The following is an 8,002-nucleotide window of genomic DNA, read 5'->3' as shown; positions in this document are numbered from 1 at the left end:
CTCAGAGTAGCAATCCTCCACTACCACTCTTTGGCATCTCCCATTGAGCCAATGTCTAGTCCAATTTACTACCTCTCCATGTATACCTAGCAACTGAATCTTCCTAACTAACCTCCCATAGATTAGGACTAAGGGGAGAAAAAACCCAGAGGTCATGGGTTAAGGATGAAGGGGGAAAAGTTTAAAGGGAACTTTAAAAGGGGCTTCTTCATGCAGAGAGTGGTGGGGTGTGGAATGAGCTGCCAGATGAAGTGGTAAATGCGGGCTCACTTTTAACGTTTAAGAAAATCTTGGACAGGTACATGGAGGAGAGGGGTATGGAGGGATATGGCCCAGGTGCGGGTCAGTGGGACGAGGTAGGAAAATGGTTCGGCACAGCCAAGGAGGGCTAGAAGGCCTGTTTCTCTGCTGTAATGTTCTAAGGTTCAATGGTTTCATATATATACACCCAGACCATATCCATACAAACGCATCCCGTCCGTGTACCGACCCGAACTTTTCCTGAACTCACGTGCACAACTCAAACGGTGCCGTGACGCGAGCTCCGTTCCAAGTCTACAGTCAGTTCAATTCCACTGACAGCTTGCACCACAGGGTTTCCCCCAGATGCCCCTTAAATATTTCACCTTTCACCTTTAACCTACGTCCTCCAGTTCTCGTCTAGAATCGGACCCCGCTGGCTGATCGCTGGTGGCTCTAAGCTGCCATTCCGCACGCTCACTCAGAGCTGATCTAACGTTAGTGCAGCGACACTAAATCCAGCAGTAGAGCTCATGGCATAGAAGGAGGCCATTCGGCCCATCATATCCCTGCTGGCTGGGTAGGTGTTATTGAAACTCACTCCACTTCTTAGCAGATAATAACATACCCCAGACAGTTAACACACTACCGCACATATACACACTCCTCCTCACGTGTTCTTCTCATACATATTTGCTCACACGCTCCTCTCCCCCCCACCCCCACACTTCAGTACGTTGTCTGCCACAAACTTTACGCAATCGCCCTCCCTGTACATTCCTGTACGAACCTTTCGCAAAATGAAACTTTACTTGTTTTCACATTCATTTTATTTGGCTATTGTCAAAAATCACATTACATTTCCACAACTTCCTGTGGTACGGAAAAAAACCCCGTGCACAATAAATAAATAAATATTTGCTAAGATGCTTAACACAGTGAGACTGGACAGGTTACAGAAGGTTTGATCATCACCGCTACCAGGTGGCAGTATCACGGGCACTGCCATTGCATTTAAAGACCAGCACTGGGTTCTTTCATTCAGCAGTACAGCAAAGGTGGATGTATCAGGATGTTCTTTATCGACTACAGCTCGGTGTTCGATACCATCACCCCCTGAAAACTAATCTATACCTCCAAGACTCAACGCCTCCTTGGATCCTCGATTTCCTCACTTGCAGACCCCAGTCGGTTCAGATTGGTGACAACATCTCCTCCACGATCTCAATCAGGTGCACCACAAGGCTGCGTGCTTAGCCCCCGACTCTACCGGCTTTACACTTACGACTGTGTTGGCTAAGCACAGCTCCACCGCCTTACTCACGTTTGCTGATGACATCACCGCTGCCTTTGGCCAAGTCAATCAGCATCTAGGAGGGAGAGTGAAAATCCAGCTGAGTGGTGCCACAACACTATTGAATCCAGGAGAAGGGAAAGCACAGGTCCTCGAGGCAATCCTCACCGGAGGTGGAGAGGGTTAGCAACCTTAAATTCCTAGGTGTTATTGTTCAGGAGGGCCTGTCCTGAGCCCAACACACAAGTGCAATTCCAGAGAAAGCACAGCAATGCCTCTACTTCCTTAGGAGTTTGCGGAGATTTGGCGTGACACCTACAACTTCTGCAGATGTGTGGTGGAGCGTATAGATAGCATCTCGGCCTGGTATGGAAACACCAATGCCCTTGAACGGAAAATCCTACAAAAGGTAGAGGATACAGCCCAGTTCATCCCGGGTTACGCCCTCCGAGCCATTGAGCACATCTACATGAAATGTAGAAAAACAGACCCCACCACATGGCAGCTGCTATCAGGAAGAAAGTACAAGAGCGTCAGGACTCACACTACCAGGTTCAGGAACAGTTATTACCCTCAACCATCAGGCTCCTGAACCAGTGTGCATAACTTCACTTGCCTCATCATTGAACTGTTCCCAAAACCAAAGGACTCACTTTCAAGGACTCTTCAACTCATGCTCTCAATATTTATTGCTTCTTTATTTATTATTGTTGTTTTTTCTTTTGGTATATCTACAGTTTGTTGCTTCTGCAGTCTGGTTCACCACCGATTTGGGTGATCTTCCTTTGGTTCTGTTATAGTTACTATTCTATAGGTGTGTTGAGCATGCGCAGAGGAAAATGAACCCAGGGTGACATACATGTACTTTGATAATAAAAGTTACTTTGAACTTCGACAGGCCTGAACTGAAAGTCTACAAGACAAAGACCTCCACTAGCCTGCTCCCACCGTACAAAACTGCCGCCCACAAAGACGTAGCCCTGGAAACTGTAGATCGCGACCCAGATCTCGAAATCCACTTGATGATGTGTGCCGTCGCATTCAGAGACTTTGGCCAATTTGAGGGAAGTCTGCTTGAAGAGTAAGGTTTAAATTTGGCACAAAACTCTTGGGTTTTTAATCCCTGCACCTCTATATGCCTTTGTGTCTGTTGTAAAATAGGCAGCTTGTAATTTCCCTTTCAGAAACATGCTTTTAAATTGTCTAAATGCACCAGGGATTTTTACTATTTATTAATTTAAATTTATTTTATCTTTGGTTGTTTGTCTTTGTTTATATATAGTTTTCATAAATCCTATTGTATTTTCTTGTAAATGCGTGTAAGAAAGTGAATCAGTGTAGTATATGGTGGCATATACGCACTTTGATAATAAATTTACTTAGACTTTGAGACTTAGACCGTCTACAGCAGGTAACTCAAGGCACTGGAGAGATTTTACCAGCATTGCCTCTGCACGATCTTTCACACCCACCAGAAGGTATGGTGACCAACGTCATGGTCCTCTTCCAGACCAACATTACATTCAGTCAATTCCACTGGGTAGATCACCTCATTCTCACACCCAACACCAGAACCTTGAAACAACTTCTGGCTCAGATGTGGGAAGAGATCGCAAGATGGACAGAAGAACCGGTTCAAGAATGTCCTCAAAGCCTTCTTGACAGAAGTGCAGCATCTCCTACTGACTCCTGGGGACTGCTGGCTCACCGTAACTCTTCCTGGTGGAGATCAGACTGCTAGATGTAGGAGCAGAATTAGGCCATTCTGCCCATCAAGTCTGCTCTGCCATTCTCCTGCTTTCTCCCTGTAACCTTTGACACCCTGACTAATTAAGAAACTATCAACCTCTGCTTTAACTGTACCCAACGACTTGGCCTGGTGGGAGCTTCAGAACCTGAGTGTTGGGAGTCGCCAGAGTAAATGATGGAAGTAATGCCTTCCCTCACAAGCTCACCCTCCTATTTCGCCAAACAACTCAAGAGCCTACAGTTCCCACATCGGCTTCATCAATCACAAACTGATCCCATGAGAACTGTTAGGGGCAAAGCATCCTTAATCCTATGTAGTAGAACAGAACGCAAAGAAAACTTGGGTTGTCAAGAGTTAAGCATTTCTACACAGCTTTCTACATCTAAATGAGAAGTTGTCTGATCCTTGTGGTTTCAATACAGGATCCCAATTTCCCTAGAAAATCAGGGATAGATGGGACAATAGACAAAAATTTGTGCCTTAGGTATCCCCAATACCCCTCATTCACTTTGTAGTCTAAGGCAGTGAACACTGGAGGGTGTAAGACACTGGAGACATCGTGAAGAAGCTCAATCCTATCCTGGCACTTTATGGTGTCGTCACCAGTGGTTGAGTCTCCCTGTGGTATCTACAGGAACCCTGGTGAGACAGGATCATTGAACAGTGGGTGAGGGCTTTAGAAGAACATATCCAGTCTCCTATGGAGAGATGGGTGCACCCAAGCAGTACAATTGCTGACTCCACACTTAAATAAAAAGGAAGGGCAGAGGGTAAGATTACTTCTGTAATTGAATATGGTAAAAGCTTACATCCAGTTATAGTGAGAGTTGGAATGATCTCTTTGGTATAAGTAGGGCGAAGAGCTCCAATCACTCATTGTTTCCCTCCCTCAAGGTACACTCAGAGAATAACCAGGCATCACCCCAATCCTGTCCATATCATTCCAGTTCCGCGTTTAACACGAGGCCCGTCTTGCCTTGCCGTGCTTTCGGGTGTTGGAGAAGAGATGGGGAGACAAACAGGATATAACCTGGGCAAGAAGGTGTGTCACCGAGTTATGTCTGATTGGCCTTTATCCCACATGCTGCCGATCTGCTCTCCTGTGCCTGGAGAAAAGTCCAAAGAGACTCGGTCAAAATCCAAAACCTTTCCTCCATTATTCCCATTTTCCATTGACCCATAGATCCTTGAAACTAAACCCCACCATCTACATCAGCACACATAAGCAGCTGGAGAAACTCAGCAGGTCAGGCAGCATCTATGGAGGGCTGGTGTTTCAGGCAATGGCCCTTCATCAGGACTGGAAAGGAAGGGGAGGAAAAGGCCTGTCTCCAACATCCACAAGCTTTATGGGAAAGCTATCCAGATTCTCACTCCCCTTGTTTGAAGGAACACTTTCTGATTTTCATGCCTGAACAATTAAACCCCAATGATCCATATATAACCATATAACAATTACAGCACGGAAACAGGCCATCTCAGCCCTTCTAGTCCACGCTGAACACTTACTCTCACCTAGTCCCACCGACCTGCACTCAGCTCATAACTCTCCATTCCTTTCCTGTTCATATACCTATCTAATTTTACTTTAAATGACAATACCGAACCTGCCTCTACCACTTCTACTGGAAGCTCATTCCACACAGCTACCATTCTCTGAGTAAAGAAATTCCCCCTCATGTTACCCTTAAAATTTTGCCCCCTAAGTCTCAACTCATGTCCTCTTGTTTGAATCTCCCCTACTCTCAATGGAAAAAGCCTATCCACGTCAACTCTATCTATCCCCTCATAATTTTAAATACCTCTATCAAGCCCCCCTCAACCTTCTACGCTCCAAAGAATAAAGACCTAACTTGTTCAACCTTTCCCTGTAACTTCGGTGCTGAAACCCAGGTAACATTCTAGTAAACCTCCTATGTACTCTCTCTATTTTGTTGACATCTTTCCTATAATTCTGCGACCAGAACTGTACACAACTGTACAGAACTGTACACAGAATCTGGGTTTCCCCCTTTATGCTGAAGTTATCGAAGAGTACACATTCTCATCTCTCCTGGAGAATTACAGGAAGCATGGCGCAGTTCTTAGTGCAATGTGCTAGAGCACCTGCGATCATCGATTAGGGTTCAATTCCAGCTGCTGCGCGTAAGGAGTTTGTACTTTCTCCTCGTGACCATGTGGGTTTCCTCTGGGTGCTCCAGTTTCCTCCCACAAAGGATGCCCAGGTTAGTGTTGGTAGATTGTTAGTGACACTTGTGGGCTGCCGCCAGCACACCCTTGGACTGTGGCGGTCGTTAACACAAACGTATGTTTCACTGTATGTTTCGATGTAAGTGATAAATAAGGCTGATCTTTCTTTAACCTTTAAGTAACCCTAAGTAAACTTTTCAAGTAAATTTTAGGAGGGTTCTTCAGTGTATGACTTTCCCTGAAGCCAATTGTCTTCCTTTTATTGTTCTGTTACCTTGTTCTAGGACGCAAAGTAGGGAGACCTGTGGCCATCGCACGTTAAACACTCACAAAGGCCCTTACGTTAAGATCATCCAAAGATCTTTTCACATGGTTTAGCACTTTTTCAGTATTACACGAGGCTGTCAGTCTGGAGTCTGGGCTGGAACTCCTCGAGAGGGGCTCAGACCTGCACTCTGCTATCTGGGAAGTGAGGGCGTTGTCTATAGAGAGTTAGTGACTCCTGGTCTGTGGGATCTTGCCTGTGTGAACCAACATTTCTTTCCAGGTTGTCAATTTGTCTAGACAGAATTGAGCCCAACGTGGTGCCCGAGAGAGAAAAATGCCTAGTCAACTCTACCACCTAGACTGAAAGAAAAAGCCAAAAATACCACTCTAGTAAGAAAAATGTCTAGCTAATGTCTAGACAACTATGCCACCCAAGTTGGTAAAACTGTCTTGCCAGTTTCCACCAATTTTGCCACACAGATTGGAACAATGTATAGCTGGTGTCTAGACCATGAGACCATTTGGCCCAGCAAGTCTGTTTTGCTTTTCAACGATGGCTGATTTCTCCATTCTTCATTTTCCTGCCTTCTCCCCATAACCTTTGACACCCTTTCTAATCCAGAGCCAATCAATCTTCGCTTTAAATATACCCAATGGCTTGACCTCCACAGCCATCTGTAACAATGAACTCCACAGATTCGTCACCTTTCTGGGTAAACCTTCTCATCTCTGTTCTAAAGGGATGTTCCTTTATTCTGTGTCTGTACACTCTGATCCTAGACTTCCCCACTGTAGGAAACGTCCACTTTATCTAGGGTGCTCGATGTTTGATAGGTTTCAAAGGGATTCTCTATCATTCTTCTAGACCACGGTGAGTACAGGCCCAGAGATCCTCGCACATTAACCCTTTCATTCTCGTGAACCTCTGATGGACCTTTTCCAATGCCAGCACAACCTTTCTTAGATATGGGCTAGTGGATCATTCAACAGTGAGAGGCCACACAGACCTGGTTACTGCAGCATCTGGAAGCTCTGTGCTCGGAGGTCTCTGACTATCTGGCGGATGATTCCACAGGAACGATCCAGCAGTGCTGCTGCCGGAAAATTGGAATTGTCGGAGGAGATACTGCAAGGCAGGATAAGATGGCCCCAAGTTAGTAGGAACAAAGGAAAAGGAAGAGGACATTCAGCCCCTCTAGTCTGTCTCACTATTTGATTCAGTCACAGCTGTTCTGCCCTCTCCTTGGCCATTAATTATCGAATTAAACATCTGTCAATTAACAAATCTCTGCAGATGCTGAGCACCTGATGTAAAGTAGATATAACTCGGGCATCATCTGTGGAGATGGACACTCTGTTAAAGTTTAAGATCCATGATCTGTCATTACAACTAACAATATCAGCTAGGGGCAAGGCCTCTAGTCTTTACATTGGCCCTTGGACTTCCAAACTTCCACTGCACTGACACCCTAAATCTCATTTGTACATCTCCAGCCTTTCTCTCCAACCCATTCTTCCTTGGATTTAACCAGCACCGTGTTTGAGAATTCCTAACCGCAGTCTCCCTCATCCAGCCATCGTCAAGGCATTTCATCATGCAACTTCCATTAATTTATTTTATTATTTATCCATCAATTTATCTATCTATCTATCTATCTATCTATCTATCTATCTATCTATTTATTTATTTGTCTATCTATCTGTCTTTTTTTTTCTTTCCTCCATTCTTTAGTCATTTAATATACTTCTATTGACTATCCAAGGTATAATTCTGGAAGCTCCTTAGCTTCTTTATTCCGAATGGGTATTTTCTCATTGGCTGATTTTACAGCCATATTGAATAAGTATTTTCTAATTGGATTATTCTGCTGTGTGGATTTTTCATATTTCCAGATTTAAAAACAGCCATCTTTTAGATCTTCCCTTTCTTTGTCGTTTATTTCAAGTTGTAGACTTCAGTCCCTGCTCGTCTCGACTTTCCGCTTTTCTATCAACTCTTAGAACAATTCTGAAGCGTTAGATTTTGTGCCTCGTTCCCGATTTCTGAAAGAACCCTGGCTTTAAACACTGGAATCGAATGGAGGCGAGGAACCACGGGGAGGCGAAGGGAAGGTGGCATAGGGGAAGAGAAGGGGTGAGAGGGTTGGGAGTGGGAAAAAAAGAAGTGGGAAGTGTGAGAGAGCAAAGAGTGGGGAGTCATTACCAGAGCGTATCACCAACCCACCTTCCCCCTTGCCTTGTCTCACCTATCACCTGCCCCC

Source organism: Hypanus sabinus, chromosome 29 (genome assembly GCF_030144855.1).
Source record: "Hypanus sabinus isolate sHypSab1 chromosome 29, sHypSab1.hap1, whole genome shotgun sequence".
Lineage (NCBI taxonomy): Eukaryota > Metazoa > Chordata > Chondrichthyes > Myliobatiformes > Dasyatidae > Hypanus > Hypanus sabinus.
The sequence above is the reverse complement of the archived record's forward strand: the minus strand, read 5'-3'. Positions refer to the sequence as shown.